General features: G+C 33.7%; 1 protein-coding gene across 1 annotated transcript in view; it reads left to right on the top strand.

Moving 5' to 3' along the window:
* LOC118351481 (uncharacterized) overlaps nucleotides 1-18369 on the top strand; it is a 219881-nt gene extending 201512 nt beyond the window's left edge. Inside the window, exon 8 of the mRNA XM_049097149.1 lies at nucleotides 13961-18369. The gene's annotated coding sequence lies outside the window, so the exon portion shown is untranslated. The remainder of the gene's footprint in view (nucleotides 1-13960) is intronic.
* Nucleotides 18370-20890: the final 2521 nt, after the last annotated feature.

Raw genomic sequence — 20890 nt, forward strand, 5'->3', positions numbered from 1 at the left:
AGAATTATCTTTCCCCACTGTCCCTAATTTGAATCTTTTAATGTACCTTAAAATTCAAATTCCAGATATAAAAGCTTCTCCTTATCCTATGTTAATGATCATGAGTCAGTTGGGTATGGAGGGAAGATTTTCTTGTTATATGATCCAGTAATATGGATACAAAGACACAAAATCTTATTATGTTAATGTTATCCCAAGTTAGGTGGAGATTTGGCTGCAAAATCTTGAAAATTGTGTTGTTGTTGTTATTATTATTATTATTATTATTATTATTATTATTATGTTTCTTTAATCCTGTAGAGAAACTGCCATAATAAATTGTAGGAGGGTTGCTGTGCTGGGTTTTGTGGATGAGGTACATGCCAGTCTCTTGAAATGGTGCTCTCAGGGAGTCTTTCTTCTAAGCCAGTGGCTCACATTCTTTAGGCAAGAATTCCTAAATATGAGGCTCAGTATCTAAACCTCAGTTATTAAGATCTGTTTCTTCCATTCCTTTATTTTCTTCCCTGATACAATCCCCTACCTATATCCTTACTTATGTCCTTATATCCTTACTCAATAACTTTACATCTAATGTACCTATGTCCTTAGTCAATAACTTTACATCAAATTGTTTTTATTTATATGTTGGAGACTGATTACTCATTAGAAAGAGAAAAAAAAAAAAAAAGACTAAACTACCATAAGGCTTGGATGAAATTTCTTCTGTTCCCTGAATTCCACTTAACCTAATCTCATTTTAACCATTTCAGGTCCAGAGACACTAGTCTTTTTCTTGATCCATGTACTATGATCCCTTCCCCTTTCCAAGGACATTTATATATACTGTTATGTGTATTTAAGTGATCTGACCTCTGTCATCTTTCACATTCCAGATCAATTAATGATTCCTTATCAATTCTTTGTCTATCTCATAAAAGAAATATTTCTCATTTTATTATGTACTTTTTATGTAACTATCATAGTTGCCTTTTTATTTCTATTTCTGTTATTAGTATTCTCTAAATTTCATAAAAATCAGGTTCTTTATCCATGTTAGCTCTTTTTAGAGCCCAAATCTAAGACCTAGAATGCCACAATAAAATGGTTCTAAATGAAAGAATAGGCTCCAGTCCTTAACATAAGAGGTCTTTATCCTAATGAAAAGAGAACTTTTGTTTACTGAAACACAATGGATGGTGTACCCTTCTAGAGAGCCATTGAAATGATTTCATTCTGTCTTTGAGTTATCTGAAAGGACCAAATGCCTACTCTCATGAATGGATCAAATGTCTCTTTTCTAAAACAGAAATATTTTTTAAAATTGCATTTTCCTGCTTGTTCTTTCATAACTCTCTCTCTCCTTTCCATGATTTGGCATACAATTAGATAAAATAATCTCCCTTTCCAAGAAAATTTATTTCTGTGTATTTTTTTTGATAGTCACTCCTGCCCTCTTCTCACTCTGCTAACTACTCTAAATCAAACTTACTTTTCTTTTAAAAAACTTTAAATAAAATTATTTAGATTGTTTTCTAAAATGTCAATATAAGGCAGCCTGGGTGGCTCAGCGGTTTGCACCACCTTCAACTCAGGGCGTGATCCTGGAGACCTCGGATCGGGTCCCACATCGGGCTCCCTGCATGGAGCCTGCTTCTCCCTCTGCCTGTGTCTCTGCCTCTCTCTCTCTCTCTCTCTGTGTGTGTGTCTCATGAATAAATAAATAAACAAACAAATAAATAAATAATAAATCTTTTTAAAAATGTCAATATAATCAGGTTTTTATTTTCAATCTTCTCATGGTTTCAGTTATCTATTAATTGCATCTATTCTTGTTTACATTAATGATTAGTAGCTTTCTAACATAATAACTCTAAAGTTAAATACACATGTGTACACAAACATATGATTCAGTTATCAAATAGAAAGTAATGACAGAATTTTATTTTTTAGAGGACAAGAAGAAATATTTATTTGTCTTGATGATATTTGAGAAGGTTTAATCGATCATTTTCCAGCGTGATATGCTTTCTTAGTAGTTTTGGTCTCGTTGGTATCGCCGGAAGAATGTAAAATGGGCAGAACCAATCTGACTTAAAAGAATGAATTCCATTACTGGAGGAGAAGGGCAGGAAATGTAGTGACACAAGCCCAGTTTGATGAATATATTTTAATAAACATTTTCAAAGGTCTAGTGCTTGCTATTTCTCAGCATAATAATCCATCTCATGACAAGCCATATTGTGCTAGGTGAATATTTTGGACAGTAAAATCTATGGATAGGACCTTACCTCTCAATCCTGAAGTATTGTACATATAAGCATTTGATAACTTTTTAAAAAAGGTTTTATTTATTTATGCATGAGACACACACACACACACACACACACACACACAGAGGCAGAGACAGAGGCAGAGGCAGAGGGAGAAGCAGGCTCCATTCAGGAAGGCCAACGGAGGACTCAAGCCCAGGAATCCGGGATCATGCCCTGAGTCAAAGGCAGACACTCAACTACTGAGCCACCCAGGCATCCCACCCATTTGATAACTTTATGTAGATTCTATAGATTTTGGTAACTTGGGATCAATAACAAAAAGAAAGAAAAAAGGAAGAAAAGGAAGGAAGGAAGGAAAAGAAGAAAGAAGAAAGAAAAGAAAGAAGAAAGGAAAGAGAAAGAAAGAAAGAAAGAAAGAAAGAAAGAAAGAAAGAAAGAAACGAAAGAAAGAGAAAAGGAAAAAAAAAGAAAGAAAGAAAAGAAAAGGAAGAAAGACCAGTCTTTCAGTAGCTTTCCATTTGTCTTTGGATGAAATAATGCAGTCTTAAAAAAACAAAAAACAAAAAAATAAAAACAAACAAACAAAAAAGAAATAATGCAGTCTTGACATGGCTGGCATGCCATTTCATGTCTAGTCCCTGCCTTTCTCTCCAACGCTATCTCCTACTACTCCCAAATTTGTAATTAGTATGCCTACCTAGCCTCCACTCACAGGTCCATACATTTGCTATTCTTGATATGTGTTTCATTTTGTACCCCATTTACCTAGTTAACATGTATTCATTTTAGCATGAGAGTGATTTCTCAGGGTACGCTTAGATCATACTCCTCTGTTTTATACACCTATAAGGCTTTTTTTTTTTGTATTCTAACATGAATTCTGTTAGTGAACATACTATTATTATAATTATTTATTTAATATGAGTCTTTGGCACTGGAAATAATAATTACTGGAGCCTTTACTTGCTCACTATTGTATTTCTACCAAATACTTTTAATTGGCCAATAAATGTTGGTTTTGTGAATGAATGGGCTCTAATAGTCTTTAACATGAAAATATAGGAGGAAAAAATATTGGCAAGAAACTTTGATTTAAGACCTCTGTGTTTTAAGCTGGAAGACAATAGATCGTTGTTTGTTTTTTAATTATCCCAAATAATCTTTTCACATATTCTTCAATAAAAGTATGATTCTAAATTCTGTAGTGTTACTCACAATTTTTGGTGTGCAATATAGAAATATTAAGAATAACAGTATCATTGTGAATCTTCTATTTAAAAATTGGTGAAAAACTGAGTTTTTGTATGTATAGTTCTTATATTTCTATAGTTTCAAGGTCAACTCTATAAGCTAACTATATGACAAAATGCTAAGAAGCAACAGAATTTGAGTTTATGGGTAATTGAAAAAAACTAAAGTGACTCTGTTTCAAAAAATGCAATTATTTTATGTCATAACATGTTCAGAAGTCCATGAATACAATGGATTTTTTTTCTCCTCTTTCATCTTACTACAGAATAATCCTCAGCTAAATGAATTCAGGTTCTTGTTTTTCATGAGTCCCATTAGTACTGTCATAGAAGATGCTACCTTCAGTCAAAATGTCAATACCTGGCACTTGCATTTGGTTAATTCTATGACATTACTTTTCAGCAATGTCACCACATAGAGACTATTTCCTAAAATGACATAAAAATCAATACAGTTTATAAAATTTAATAAGCATTAAAGATGTAATATATGATAATGTTGACATACATATAACACCTTTAAGGAGTGGATATTTTGACAAAATTAACTATAATCAGGCACAGTTTACCAACCTATTCTCTATTTTTTAAATTAAACATGATAAATCTTTTCCCATGTATGATTTTATGTAATGGAATTAAGAATATTACTGAAAATTTATCCTTTCCAAAGCCATGCATTTTAGAATATCATCAGGTAAATCCAATGTAAGATCATATTTAACTTATGACTATTTCCTAGACCAAATGTCACAGAGAAGCCAAGATAATATAATAACAACTAAGAGTGATCTTAATACTAAATTCATATTTGGAAAAAATATTGTGAATTCATTTCTGTGTAGAATAATAGACAACAAACCCTTGAAATGAGTAAAATCTTAATGAATTAAGGGAGGTTAGTCAGGACAGGACCTCTTTGTCCCATAAGAAAAACACCATAATAGAATATTAAGCACCACTTTTTGTTTGTTTGCTTTAATCACATTAAGAATGTGGAGAGATAGGTCAAAGAAGTCTGGAAATTAAGACTGGAGATAAATTATTACACTTTTCTGCCTATTACCAATTGGTATCTAAATGAACATAGGTTCATACAAAATTTTGAAAATCTACCTAAATCTAGAAGTTATAGTGTGATTCTCATTGCTCCAGAAAATATTAAGATCAAAGGTCCTGTAATGATGGGTTTTTATTCTTTATTCAAGTAAGTGTTCCTGGAGACACCCTTAACACCCATTCAAGTAAACAATGGTAGCAGAACTCAATAATAAGAAAAGGAAAGTGGATTCACTATATTAGACAAAGATAGGCATATCAGGAACATTCTTCAACAAGGATATTGGATGCCCAAGTGGAAAGAATTACTGAAAAGACCCAAATAAGTGAGCAAATTGGGCCTTATTGTTTCTACTAAGAGATAATATAAAGAAAATACAAATTTAGGGATTATTGCCCAATTTTGCAAAACTTAGGATGCTGAAACAAAAAGTCATTGTTGTGTAGAACTCAACCTCATTAAATTTCAAAAATAGAAATAGTTTTTACTCTCTTATCTATACACACACACACACACACACAACAATTCAGATACAAATGTACTATCAATAAGAGAGAACTAATCTCTTGTGATTTTTAAATTTTGTTTTCCTAAAAGTGTCAGTACTAGGTTAGGACTTGTAGACAAGTGCTAACAATTATTGCTTAGTGCGCAGTAGGCATAATAAGATTTTTGAATAATCAAAATATTAAATATTTTAAACAAATATCATACATAATGACATGAAATTTAATGAGTCCTTACTAAAAGTTGTGTGCTACAGTGAGCATTTCATATTTGAGCAAATACATATATTTGTTTTGTTATATCTCCTTTAATCTTTGCAGTGTCTATAATAGATATTTTATCTCCATTATAAAAATGAAAGAATTCTACCTTAGAGAAGTCATATAACTTCCCTGAAGTCACAGGGACTCCTAAGTGGTAGAACAATTATTCAGAGTCAGGTCCAATTTCAGAGTACAAGCAGTTTTTCTCCAACAAATACCACAGAGTGGAACAATTATCATCAATTACAATTAAGTTTAAAACAAATACGTACATCCTTATTAAGTGGGTTTTCTTGCTGATTTGACTATTTGTTTTTCAGTTTATTCAATAAATATTCATTGAGCCTACTTCCCAGAAATTTTAGAGTATACTGGAGAAGACATGAAAATGAATAAAGAATTACAATACAATATAATTAATGAAGGAACATGAAAATAAAGGTATTGTGGACACTTTTAAAATGGAGTGTTTAACTCGGTAAGAGTATGAGGTGTGTGTCTTATTTTGTGACAAAATGTGTCATAAAAGCATATTTGACTGTCGTTTTTTGAAATGAGGAGCACCTAGAAATGATTCTGGATATAAACATAAAAAGTCTAATATTTGAAAAGCGTTAGAACTCAATCTAAGGAGTTTGGATATTATCCTAAAATTTACAGAGGCCAGAAGGATATTGGCTCTGAAGAATTTTAGACAAGGAGTATCCAAAAACAGCTTTTTACTTTGCAGATAAAGCCCAACATTGTGTAAAAAAATCTTGGAAAAAGGAGATTAAATGTTCTTTTTTTGGGGGGCATCCTGCAAATGAAAATTAATTCAAAGTAAGCATAAAAAAGAGGAAGAGAGTGGAAAAGAGCAATACTCATATGATAGTATCAAAAGAAATCTGTTTAGGAGGGAAATGAAGAGAAAGGTTAAAGATAGAACAGTAACATTCTATTTTGGCTCAATCCATATATTATACATACAGCAGTATATCTAGTTAATTAGGCTGTTAATTTGATAAGCATGACTGACTGCAATTTATTTAGAACAAACTAATAATGGTTTTGCTTATTAAGGATGGTTTAAATGTATGCAGAGGAAAAGGAGCCCTTGAAAGGGATGTGAGTTCATATCAATCAGGGCCTCTGGTGGCAAAACACCTGTAAAAAAAAAAAAAAAAAAAAAGTAAAAAAAAAAATAAAAGTAAAAACACTTAAGTAGAAAAATGGCTTAGTAGATGGGTAGCAGGTAGGTCATAGAATTTATAGGTGTACTAGATGGACTGAAGAAATAGGCAGGGCCAAGGGTGGCTGGTCTCCAGAAACCTCTGGCAAAGTCAGTATTGCCAACCCTGCCTCTTCCTGCATACTTGCCCTACAATAATCCAAGTGTAAAATACAACTGGATTTTGACAACTTAAGACAGAAAAAAGATTCCCATTAATTACAAAGATCTCATTTGTATATTGATTACATATTGAAATGGCAATAGAGCTAAAAAATCTCTTAAATCTCTTGGTTTAAATAATATATCTTTTAAAATTAATTTTATCTGTGTTTTTTTAAAGTTTTATTTATTTAAGTAATCTCTGCACTTAACCTGGGGCTTGAACTCATGACCCAAGATCAAGAGTCACATGCTGCTAGGACTGAGCCAGCCAGGCAGAAAACTCCCTTTTTTTGTTGCTTTTAATGTGAGTACTAGAAATGTTAAAATTAGATAAGTGGAAAAATTAGATATCTAAAATTAGATAAATGTTAAAATTAGATAAGACACCTTTGTGTTTTGTATTATATTTGTGTTGGATAATATCATCCCAGGAGACTAGTTGGGATCTTGTGTGTGAGAGTGTGAGTGTGTGTGTGCATAGAAAAGAACAGGAATTGGGAGGAAACTGACAATAATATTGAGCTATCACATTTAATTATTGTTTTTCGGGGATCCCTGGGTGGCGCAGTGGTTTAGCGCCTGCCTTTGGCCCAGGGCGCGATCCTGGAGACCCGGGATCGAATCCCACGTCAGGCTCCCGGTGCATGGAGCCTGCTTCTCCCTCTGCCTGTGTCTCTGCCTCTCTCTCTCTCTCTGTGACTATCATAAATAAATAAAAATTAAAAAAAAATAATTATTGTTTTTCCCCCTCAAAGCAACTTCATTTTTACCATCCTAAACCCTGATTCTTCTGTTGAAAAGTAAAAATGGGAATAAAACAGCATGGATGTTGGGGATAGCCCAGAGAATAGGTCACTGAAAGCTGTAAGAAAGAAGAAATAAAGAAAAAAATTGCATTTAGAAGAGGTAAGAAGAAACACTAACCAGCATGTGCCTTGGGAAAAGTTTGATGTTTGCTATTTGAGCGATTTCTAATTTTCTTAACACATTTCTTCATCAGATTTGACCTAAAAACTAAATGAAATGCCTGGAAAAAATGCTAATAATGTGAGAAAAAAGATAAAGTTGGGATTCATTTAAGTTCACTTAGTCTAGTAAAAAGAACATGGATTTATTTTTACTGTCACATCGCACTCACATGAATGTGTGAAAAGGAATTGAGGGCAGTGCACAGAAAAAGGAGAAATTTCTCATCCTGTTACTTCTCATCAGCCTTGTAAAACATTAACTAATGTACTCACTAAAAGAAAATGTTTTAACTGTTGTTTGCAAGAAAATCTGATTTTTTTTTTTTTCAGGAGCAATCAGAACATGAGCAAATGCTGACCTGCTGTTTCACACAATAGAATCCCGTTCTTGTTATGCCCATTAATCTAAGAATTGCTGAAGAAAGCAAACATCTTCCAAGGGACAAAGCCTATTTGAGCTTATAGTTTTGCCTTAGGCCGAAAAGCGAAGGAAAGCCCTTTCTAAACTTTCTAACCATATGTGGTAGTCATCTTGCTAAAAGGGAAAATCTTCCTCAAGCAATTTCCTATAAAGAAATGTCATTATCTCCAGTAGCTCTTTTGATTATTCTACATACCAGTCCATCAGCCAGTTTTCTAGGAGCAGTTTCAGAGATGACTGTTAATGCCAGTAGCAATTATAGAGAAAATTGATCCTGCAAAAGCAACAGTTTGATATTCATTCCAACAAACGGCCTCTTCCACGAATAATACCAGAACCTTTCCAACACTTAACAGCTACAACATACATAAAGCGAGATGATTGCCTGGGCCAGGTGGTTGAACCATCATAGGCATAAAATACAGGACTGATATTTTAAAGACATATGATGAGAATCATTTAATAGACATAGATACTGGTCAGTTTGAAAGATTCATAACAAAGCTCTCTGCTGTCTAAAATATTTCAGTATAAATTTCAAAGCAGTTGAAGATGAGATTTAATTTCTCCTAGTGTCTTGGCTGCCTGGTTTATATTTGTCAGCACACATAAATGAAGAAGCTAACTTCAGGCCTTTAAGTGGTACCATTGAAGTAGCAAGGCTGTAGACAACACGCAAAGGTATAATTAATTCCTTGTGGTGTCGATATTTCTAGAGTTGAAGGACCACCAGAGACAGCCAGCTGAATATATGGAGCGAACTTTACTCTTCCCTATCACATGGGAAGTTACACCAGCCTTTTCTTCTCTTTCCCCTCCTCGTCCTCCTTCCCTTTTATCCTTTTATGTGTATTTTTGAGTATTTTTCCAGTTTTATTGAGGAGTAATTGACATAGAACAGTGTCTTAGTGTCACTCTGAGGCAGTGAATATGGTGGACATACATACCCACAGTCTCCACACATAAAACTCATAAATCTCAACCCATTTCTGTCTGAATAGTTGGAGATAAGGTGTCTTAGAATATCAGAGCTTATATATACAATGGAATATTCCTCAGCCATTAGAAATGACAAATACCCACCATTTGCTTCGATGTGGATGGAACTGGAGGGTATTATGCTGAGTGAAGTAAGTCAATCAGAGAAGGACAAACATTTTATGTTCTCATTCATTTGGGGAATATAAAAAATAGTGAAAGGGAATAAAGGGGAAAGGAGAGAAAATGAGTGGGAAATATCAGAAAGGGAGACAGAACATGAGAGACTCCTAACTCTGGGAAAGGACTAGGGGTGGTGGAAGGGGAGGTGGGTGGGGGGTAGGGGTGACTGGGTGACGGACACTGAGGGGAGCACTTGATGGGATGAGCCTGGGTGTTATTCTATATGTTGGCAAATTGAACACCAATAAAAAATAAATTTATATAAAAAAAGAATATCAGAGTTTTAATAGCTTCCACAGCAAACGTATGTTTTTCTGAATGAAAAACGAATGTTCCCTTAATTTGGGTTTCTGTGACTAGTTCAACCATGCCCAGTGCCTATGATGTTAATTATATTCCCATAGGAATAGAGGCTACCAACTTTAAGCCATTTTCTACACACAGTGTGCACCTAAAAGCAAACCCATAGGCCAGAGCAAATAATGGGTCTTAGTACAGACAAATAATAATGACTAATAGTTACTAAATTTCCACGGATGCCTAGCACATGCCTAGCTTTCTGCTAAAAGTGTCTGATATAAGTCATCTCACCTTTAAATCGAAGAGTGAGCGCTCACATTTCCATGTTTACAGATGGTCAAACTGAGGTTCAAATACAAAGCATCTCTCTGACTTTCTATAGATGCACTTATCATTTCACAGCTGTGCATCTCATTATAGCCAACCGCTAAGACAGTGATGAGAGGGAAATGAAAAATGAGTGAAGGAATGCGTGTAGAAATTAACTGAATGTATAGTATCTTTTTTTTTTTACATACTTCTGGTAGTTTAAAAACTGCACATCTAATCCTTCTGTTAAAATAATTTATATCAGGGGCACCTGGATGGCTCAGTAGTTGAGCATCTGCCTTCAGCTCAAGTCATGGTCCCGGAGGCCTGAGTTCGAGCCCTGCCTCAGGCTCCCTGCTTCCAGTGGGGAGTCTGCTTCTTGCTCCCCTGCTCTTGTGCTTTTTCTTTCTCTTTCTTGCTTCCATTCTCTCCCTCTCCTCCTTCCTCCTCTTCTCAAATAAATGGATAAAACCTTTAAGAAAAAAATTTTATCAAATATATCAACTTTATATAACATTCATTTCAGTAGTTTTAGCTAAACCAACTATATTATTTTTATAAAATAAGTTTATTCCAATGATTTGGTATTGAAAAAAAACCCAGTATTAACCTCCTTAAGTAAATTAAATACCATGGTTTTTATTTATTTATTTATTTATGTATCATGGTTTAAATGTTGCTTGTATATGCTGAGAAATAACAAGAATGGAAGTGGGAAAATGAAAGTGTTTTCTTTTTTTTTTTTTTTCTGGATTCATTCCTTAACTTATTATCATGAATCATGGCAAAAAAATTTTTTTTACATCACATTATCTTTTCCACAGAAACATAAAACATTAAGAATATTTTAGGTTTTGTTAAAATTTTACTAAGTATTTTGTATGTTTTAAAGTATATTTTATTGTAAATATTCGCATTTAACGTCATAGTTATAGCATCAAAGTCAAAGTATGTAAAATAAGTACTTACTGATACATGTCTAAATAGTATAGGCAATAAAAATGGGGTACTCTTTTTTGATATACTTTAAAATTTCCTCATATCTGGGGATCAATCTAATGTACTGGATTCTGATTTTTAATCTTTCCAATAAATATTGTCAGTTTTAATCAAGAGCTAATCTTTTTTTTAAGATTTTATTTATTTATTCATGAGAGACACAGAAAGAGAGAAGCAAGCTCCATGCAGGGAGCCTGATGTGGGACTCGATCCTGGGACTCCAGAATCATGCCCTGGGCCCAAGGCAGGCGCTAAACTGCTGAACCACCCAGGGATCCCCAAAAGCTAATCTTCTAATATTGAGGGTAGATTGTACATTGATTTATCAGTCACTTAGTAATTTGAGTTTGGGGAATATAATTCATTTGGGTTTGGAGAATCTAATTTCATTTATGTCATATTCAAATTTATGTAAAATGAGCTGTCTTTTTACTAGCAGAATGCCTAGTGCTGTTCAGGACAATTAGTACAAAGCTGAATGACTAAATTAACCGATGTTATAACTCTAATATTATGAGCTGTAAGTTTCTTTATTTGAAAGAGTTTTAACTAACTGCAATTATTTAATGTGTAGTCAGGTTTTATGAACACTTCCTGGCAGAGTTATGTGTGTGAGTCAGGGTATCAGTAAACATATTTGGAGGAGATTAATAATTTGTACTAATAAATTCATCAATTAAAATATTATGTTTATATAATCACTTTCTGTTAAGGGACATTTCATCATATTAATAAATTATAATACAGTTTAGCAGAGGCATTTAATAATTTAAAAATTAATTTAATTACCTTCTAATTTATAGTCTTAAGATTAAAACAGTATCCAAAAAAATAAACAGAATTTTTTTCTTTCCTGATTTCACTATTCACTACTATTTGGTTTTATGCTATAGTGTTTATAAACCTAAGATTTCTGACTTTTATTAAATCTTCTAATCAGCTCATTGTTCAGAAAAACCTTTTAAATGTTTTTCCAATTTTCTCCATAATCCCAAAGTATCAGTTTTAATTGATGAATAGAGAAATTTATTGCAACAGTTTTAACCATTTTTTGGGCAAGGTTTTATAACCCTATAACTTCATCTTAAGTAGAGATTACCCTCACTTCCAGAAGCACATCAATAGTGTACTTAAAACATACATTTGGCTATTTATTCATCTGCCTACGTTTGAACTTTATGAAATCAACAAAGAAAACATAATGAAATCTAAGTAATTTTTGAGACTCAGTTATTTGACAGTTTTATTATTAAACACTTTAGAAGTGATATGAAATGATAGTGGAAAAAAAACAAATATAAGATTTTTGAGAAGACAGATTTTCCAAAGACAGAGAACAGATGTACAATCAGCATCGCTGTGTGCGTACCAATACTCAAGAGGTACAGGCAGTAGATTTCTCCACCCCCTGTTGCTCTTGTGAGAACAAATCTTAAAATACATTCCACAGAGATTTCATGAGTTAGTAACCCATGCAAAGTACTTTTGGGGAAAATAGGAGGAGGGCAGAATAATAAAGGAGGAAATAATAGTACCTGTGTAACAACTACAAGCTCTGCTTAAAAGGATCGTGCATTTGATCAAATAATTATGCATATTTGATCAATGACCTATTTATGTAAAAATACCAATGGCATAATGCTGTTCTGGAGAGCCGTGCCAAAATAACTCTTTGTAACAATTAATACCCAAATTGGTGTTGCTCATTATTCAGTGGGTAGGTCATGGCTCTGGTAGGGTCAGTTTAGAGATCATCTGGGCTTGCTCAGTTGAAGGCTTTATGTTAGGTGATGGCCTGCTCCATTTGCTCATTCTCTTGGAGTAGTGGCCATCTGGAACGTGTCCTCAAAGTGAAGAGCAAAAAGGCAAGAGTGGAAGCCAGATATTAAGAGCACACTTATCCCTACAGTGACTATGTTTTCTGATAATACTTCATTGGTTAATGCAAGTCACAGGGTGACATTCAAACTCCATGGAGCAGCCAGGTTTACTCCCTTGACAGAAGGTGGCCATAAGGAAAGGAAGAAACAAAGGACAGATTTTAAGCGGGCAACACATTTCTGCCCACTTGGTCACGATGGTTAATTTCCCTTTGATTTGAAAAATATTTATATTACTTCCTGAAATCACCAGAAAATCTTCCCCCTCCCTCATGGCAATACCCACTTATGGGGATGTTGTAAGGATAAGTGAGAATAAATATACAGCAATTGGTACACAGCCTCAGAGAAGTTTCACTCTGTAGCTGATAATATTAGTCATATTAATGCTAAACATATTCAATTTTATTGTAATTTTAGTAAAATTGAACACTTTTCTATATTTCTTAAAATATTTTATTTATTTATTCATGAAAAACACAGAGAGAGAAGCAGAGACATAGGCAGAAGGAGAAGCAGGCTCCATGCAGGGAGCCCAATGTGGGACTTGATCCCATATCCCAGGATCACGCCCTGAGCCAAAGGCAGACGCTCAACCATTGAGCCACCCAGGTGTCCCCACTTTTCTATATTTTTAGTTGAGGCATTATCACTATGCTATATTAGGGAATATCTTATTTAACTGTTTCAGTATTCCAATAATATGTTTTGTTTTTTTTTAATTTACAAACACTACTTGTAACTTTTGAGTATGGGGAAAAGAGAATTTAATCAAGTGAGTTAGACAGATGCCTTACGACTTAACTTTTAAATGGAATTGATTCCCAGGGAATGCATAATCCCCGCAAACACAGTAAGTGAAAATTAACTATTAAATGAATCTTATTCCTGCAGTGTACTCTAAGTGATAACACGCATACGACTATCCCCAGCAAATACAGACTTACATGTATATAAAGTCAAAGATAATCTACCGTGTGAATTAACAGATGTAATAGAACTGTTGAGCATGAATAAAGCATACATGAAGCACAATCAACAGCAAACTATTAGTAATATTGCCCACTTTTAAGAAATGATTTCGTTTTCACATCCCATGTAATAATTGAAAATGCTATTTGATTCTTTGGTTGTGCCATAATCAACGAACTTTCAAGTGATTAAAATCATTCTTTTTATTTTTTTCTCTTTCCTTCCTTTTCTTCTTCCCAGCTGCCAGATGGGGATGTGTGCATTGGCCTCCACCACATCATCAACATCTCTGCTTAAATTCTAGTGAGCTCTGAGTGCTCCATTACCCATTGCCTTCTGCCCCATTTGATCCAGGCGCATTTGCCACTTTGATGCCTTCACAGTACAAACAAGGTGCACTAATCAAAGCTTCCCTGTTCCATCCGGTGAGAACCTCTCATCATTGCCGTGGTTTCAAATCTGGTGCACAACATTACCACTTCATTTTGTTCCCTTTGATCCTATCAGTCTGACACTTTGATCCATGCATTGCACTAACTGGACTCATCAAAGCTTTCCCACTTTTGTTTTTGACAGGCAGTGACAAAGATTCTGGCAAGATGAGGGATTTTTTACTTTTCCTGTTTCTGTTGGATTTTTCAGTATCAATCCTTTTTTATGTAATTGTGGGTTCAGAATACACTCATTAATTTTATCAGTGTTGTATTTTAAAATATATATTTATTTTTTTAACTAAGGCTTGCCCAAAGCAATTAAATATATCCATATCAGAGTTGTATATCACATAATTGTTTAATGCAGCATGAATGTTTAATCAATGATTCTAAAATGCCAGTAGCATAATGGGAACAATTAGTGATGTGTAAAGAAGTGGACTGATATGAACTAGAATATTTTAGAATGCTGTCTTAGGAAAATATGTGTTATCTAATAACATTTATTGAAAAATACATTTTGTCTTACTGTGCTATAATTAGAAAGACTTCTACATGTGTTTTAAATATACTGACTGACCAAGTAAGACTGGGAAAAAAAAATTGCTCATGATTAGAAGATTAGAAGATTGGCTTTCTCCAGTTTTCTTGCTTACACTTATTTATTTCAGGCCTAGAACTCTTGGTGTATAAATTTTGCTGCATAGCTTTTTCATGTGCTGTTTAAAGTTATATTTATCCAATAATCTATTTGACTTCTAAAATACAGTGGAAATAAAAGCTCTAGAGGTCGAGGGATTCTATTTTTCTTAAGTCCCTTAATTCTACGAAACGAATAACATAAATTCCCCAATTCTGAAGGGAAATTTTGTGTTCCATTGGGCAGGTTTCTAGGGCCTCAGGATGGATAGTAAATGACAAATTTGATCCCTTGGAGGGATGCCATGTTAGATTGTCTATAAGAGAAAGGAAGGATATCTGCCGCTGATAAGATTGCTCTATATCATTATTTTCTGTATGAATAGTTAAGTTGAACAATATTATTACTGTTTTTACAATCTGAGTCTCTAAAGATATGAAAAGCAAAATGTCTAGAGGTTAAACTAATACCAAGAAGCATCAGTATACACTGATGATCTCTTGAGATTTTCCTTTGAAACAGAAGAAGCCACTAAAATAGCAGAAGCTTAGGTAAGTTTCCATTCTCCATTTAAAGTAGAACTGTCCATAACAAAATTTATAATTCACTCAGTGAAATATGGTCTTTGTAACATACTAGCTTAATTATTGTTCTGTGCCTCCCGGTGGTTAGGCACATAACTTCACAAATGAGGTTTACCTGTTGACCCTATAGAATTTTCATGTGGTTTCTATGTTGCTGCTACTTTTGAAAAAAATATTATTTATTACTTACAAGTCCTGGAAATTACACAGCACACCTGGGACCACAGATTGAGGTTCTGGATTGAAAGAGAGAGAGAGAGCGAGAGCGAGTGTGTGCGAGAGGGAGAGAATGCTTATATCAGGAATTTTTCTTCTTTTTTTTAAGATTCAGGAGAGACACAGAGAGAGAGGCAGAGACATAGGTGGAAAGAGAAACAGGCTCCCTGCGTGGAGCCTGATGTAGGACCAGGGGATAATGACCTGAGCCAAAGGCAGACACACTCAACCACTGAGCCACCTGGGTGCCCCACCAGGAGCTCTATTGGAGTTGAGGGTGTTGGCTAGATTTCTCAGTTTCTTTCTTTACCAGGACTTTAAAACATAAGAACTGGAATTTAAATGTCAGGAAGAGAGAAAACACAGGTAGCCCATTGAACTGTGTTCAATGATCAGTTATTGAAATCAAACAAGATCTCCAACACAAAGGAGCCTCAATAGGGGGAGGAAACCTTGCTCTTTCCTCAAGAGGCCAAATAGCAGTATGCTTATTTGACATAGCCTCTTAGAAGTGGATGTTTCCTGAAATGATGCCTCAACAATCTAAACTTAAGTCAGGCACTTGCATGACAAAACTAAAAAAAAAAAAAAAAAAAAAAATAGTAAAGCAACTGTCAGGACTTACACTACAAGTCACCCTGGGATGATGCCAAGACATAGGGCACATTGTAACCTAGAAGATAGAGAAGATACAGATATAAGCAGGTTTATAGTACCAAGTCCTATAATTATTTTGCAGGCAATGATCTAAAAGCCAGTTTATAGCCATGGTTTCTAACTGGAATGAACCCACAGTGAAGCTAAGTCAGTGATTCCAGGGTCCCTAGGAGTTTGTTCAAAGACTTACGAAATATTTCACATTTTGGGCTCTTGGATATAGGTGAGGTTTGACCCTGTCCTGAGTTGGTATATTGTTCCATATCTCATTGAACCAGTCTCCTAGTCCTGAGAATAGGTCAGTTTAATTAAAAGTTTATGTCTCATTTCAGGAAGCAGTGATGCAAGTGATTCCCCAAATTAAGCCTATATGGTGCAAGCAATCATGTATTTAACAAGAGTCATTTTGATAGTTTTCAAATTCTGGAGGGGTCAAATAGAGAGAAAAGGATAAATGTTTCATCTTTGTCCAGAAAACTGTTGATAGCTGTAATAACTTGAGCAGGTTCTAACCACAAATACTGCAGAATCAATTCCCTTGATCTTCTGGGAAAGTGAAGGTAAAAGGAACCATGCTGAATATGCTAGAGCATTCTAATCTTTTTTAACCCATACTTATTGATAGGCAGTAGACAAGGCTTACTGGTGGTAAATTGTTCATAATTTGAAATGTGATCTCTTCTCACAGAACCAAAGTATATGAAAGAAAATATGATAAGTTCCTGTCTTGGGTAACCTATGTCTTTAGATGAGAAGAAGGGAGAAATGTATATATCAGTTAATGAGATAGAGAATGCTAGAATATTAGGGATAATTATGAAATAATGACCTTAAGCAAGATCTCTAAGTTCACTTAGGACATATTGTCACACTTAAGTGATGGGAAGAGGAAGAGCTAGAAAAGAAGTGTCTGATGGTTTCCTCTACCTGTTTGAACAAAGTACAGTCTAAGTTTCTTGACAAAATGAAACTGGATATTTGTTTTGACCTCTTAGAGTTTGGCCACTAAGAATAAATAAATGGCTAAGTTTCCAAGGGGTTATTTTTCTTCCTCACGTAATTTTCTTTTGGTGTTTTCTTCCTTTCTTAATTGCTAGGACTGGAAGTTAAGTCATGATAGCTTTTTCTATGGAAGTTACTTGACCAAAGCCAGCCCTCTGGGTGCAGTGATTGGTTTCTTGGGCATATTTTCAAGCAGGGTCAGCATTCCACTGGGGGGAATAAAATGGATGGTAAGAGGGCAGCTACTTTTCTTTGACCAGAAGATATAAAAACAATGCAACCCTAGTGTGTGTGTGAGGGGGCGGGGTGAATCTATCTAGAAAGCCTGCTTAGAATATGAAGCCTACATATTACAGCACAGAGCTAAAAGATGGGAGAACATGAGAGTGATAGATGGATAATTGGTGACATCAACTGAGCTGGATCCTGCTATGCCTAAAACCAGCCTAAGTCCGTATGTTTTAACTGTTTCAGCCCATTCCCTAACTTTTTACTTAAAGATAATTTGATATTAGTTTGATTTACTTATAATTGAAAGCTTTTATTTACTAAGTGCTAAATTTACTAGAATAGTTGTTGGAGCTCATTTGTAACATTTTAGTGTTTGTGATGCTTTCAGCATGATACAATATTTTTAAGAAAAAAAAAAGGTGATTGTCAGATGGTTTCTTAACATGACAGGGTAAATAGGAGACAAGTGACAAGCATCTAAAGTAGAACGTTGGGTAGCCTGGTGACTCAGTGGTTTACACCTCCTTCAACCCAGGGCATGATCCTGGAGTCCCAGGATCGAGTCCCACATCAGGCTCCCTGCATGGAGCCTGCTTCTCCCTCTGCCTGTGTTTCTGCCTCTCTCTCTCTCTCTCTCTCTCTCTCTCCTGTCTCTCAAGAATAAATTAAAAAATAAAATAAAATAAAAAAATAAAGTAGAAGCTTTAGGATTAAAACCATAATTAAACTGGATTAATATACCTATTTAATAATGACCTAAAAATAAAGGACATATTTTTCCAGATATTTAGATATCTAGAGGATCAGGATTAAGTTAGAATTCACTTCTGTGTAATAAACTGAAAGATGCTCTCCATGAGCAGGTAAAGTTCTAACATAGCCTTGCCATCTGTTTTTTGTAAACCTGTAATCATTCAAAGTATTATGTTCTTCTTATCCTTTAGGACAATTAAGATAACCTATTTTAAAAAATAAATAAATAAATAAATAAAAAAGAAAAAAAAAGATAACCTATTTTGATTCGAAAGAAACATATATTTATTTTTAAAATCTGGAAAGTACCAAAAGAATGCAAATCAAATAATGAAGAGCATGCAGGTCCTACCACCTAGAAACTGTTCCGTATAGCTAAGTCTTCTTTCTTCCAACATATGAATACATTTCTGTTCTTCATACAGATTATGGTTATTTCCTGTATAGAAAGTATTATTTATCTGTAATGGATAATGTGCTATGTGGAGAATATCAATCAAATAATTAGATATTGCTAAACACATGATTTTACTATATGATAATTGAAAATAGTGGCTCCTTGATATTTTAATTTGTGTTTTTTTAATTAGCAGTGAATTTAACAATTCTTCATATATTGTGGGCTTTTAAGACCATTTCCATTTTATAAATTATTTATATTAATTTTTCTATAAGTGGATTTCTTCATTTCCTAAGTGAATTTTTTAAATGGGAGTTATTAAACTACCTAAACTTATTGATATAACTCATATTTAGTCTTATTACTAAAACACATTAAGAATTTTTCTTTTTACACATTTCCTTCCTTTACTTCTTTTCTGTAGAGATTATAATATGCTTCCCCTTATCTTTAGTATTTAAAAAGCTATATGATCTATTTAAAATTTTATTAATGATTTACATATCTAAAAATAATTCCTTTAGCTGCATCCTATAATTTTCAAATTGGGAAAAACCAAAATATTCATTATTTACCACCATATGCTAATATTATATAATATGTTAGAATTACTTTATCATCGGTAGTATCAATAATAATCTGTTGACATCTGCTGAGTATGTCTTTACTACTATAATTTAGATTTTTCATTGAAATTAATTTAATCAGTAATAACTATTGACATTTACATACAGATTTCTAACTGGATGAATACTATTTTTCTAAATTTATTTTTAATTTTAATTAAAATTTAATTTAAATTTTAATTTAATTTGATTTCTTTTGCATTCTTAAATTCCTAGTTTTGATTTTTCCCACAAGCAAATTAAAAAAATATTGTTTATTTTTTAATGGAGTCACCTGAATTGTGTTTTCTTTTTTTTTTTAAAGATTTTATTTATTTATTCATGAGAGACACAGAGAGAAGGCAGAGACATAGGGAGAGGGAGAGGCAGGCTCCTCGCAGGAGGCCGATGTGGGACTTGATTCCGGAACTCTGGGATCATGCCTTGAGCCACCCAGGAGTCCCGAATTGTGTTTTCCTGAAACCTTAAATATGTAAGCAAACTTTATGTCAAATGACAAATATTTATGAATTACAACTTGGCAGGTCATAATAATCTGAAACCACAAAATTTTTCCCAAACCTACTTTCTAGACATTGCGCACAGATTTTTCATTTGTTTGTGAAGATTCCTGTAAGTCCACATTGATATTTATTCAGTGCTTATTGAAATGTGATTTGTTTCTTCCGTATTTTGACTTCTTATAATTGAAAATATTTGATGGCATAGTGTCTGAGTCTCATGTACCTCTATCAGTTTTTACCTTTAGATTATTGTGAATTTTTCCATTTGAATCCAGAATTTCCTCTTCAGATCAGAAATACTCCCCATCCTATCCAGTGCCAGACCATAGACACGTGGCAAACAAAATAGTATTCACGATATACCTGGCCTTTGATAGGTGCTCAATATGTATTATCAAATGAATGAATGAATAGGAGTGATATCAATAACTAAAGAGCCAGAAGTGAGGGGATAAAAAAAGATAAGATTATATTTACAGTGCGCCTTTCAGTAAAATTGGTCCAATTCATTAATTCAAGAATCATTGAAAATAGCAAGAATCACAGCAGTTTAGAAAAGAAAAAAAATCCCCATATCTTAATTATGAAATGACCCTTAGAACCTAGTACTGAAAGTGAAGTCATGAAGATAAAACTACACTTAATATTCAGATATAAAAAGGGAATTGTTTATTATAGAGGATGAGAATTGTCCATCTATTTTTCTGCCAATTTGAAAACCAGTAAAAAAAGGTAACAACAGAATCTGCTTCCTTTAGAGGCAAGTGATTTATAATAGTTTTAATAGCTAATGGCTACTTGCATACTAGTTTGCGCTAGGCATTTTATATAAATATTTTTTTATATTTTAACTCATGTTCTATTACATCTTTAGTCATTACCTTTTCCTATATGATCTATCTACAATCTTACTTCATTCTGTTATCTTTTCTCATTCTGTTATTTTCTTTCCCTTGTTTCATTGTTTGATAAATGCTATATCATCTTGCCTTATGAAATTTCCAGGTGTTTAAAGATTTTATGGCTGATAACAATACATTTTATAGTTCTAGTTTTCTTCTTCTGAAGCTTCAAAATATGTTTTTTCCACCTTCAAATTATTTCAAAAGCCCTAGTTTGGATGT

The sequence above is a fragment of the Canis lupus genome, chromosome 19 (genome assembly GCF_003254725.2).
Source record: "Canis lupus dingo isolate Sandy chromosome 19, ASM325472v2, whole genome shotgun sequence".
NCBI lineage: Eukaryota > Metazoa > Chordata > Mammalia > Carnivora > Canidae > Canis > Canis lupus.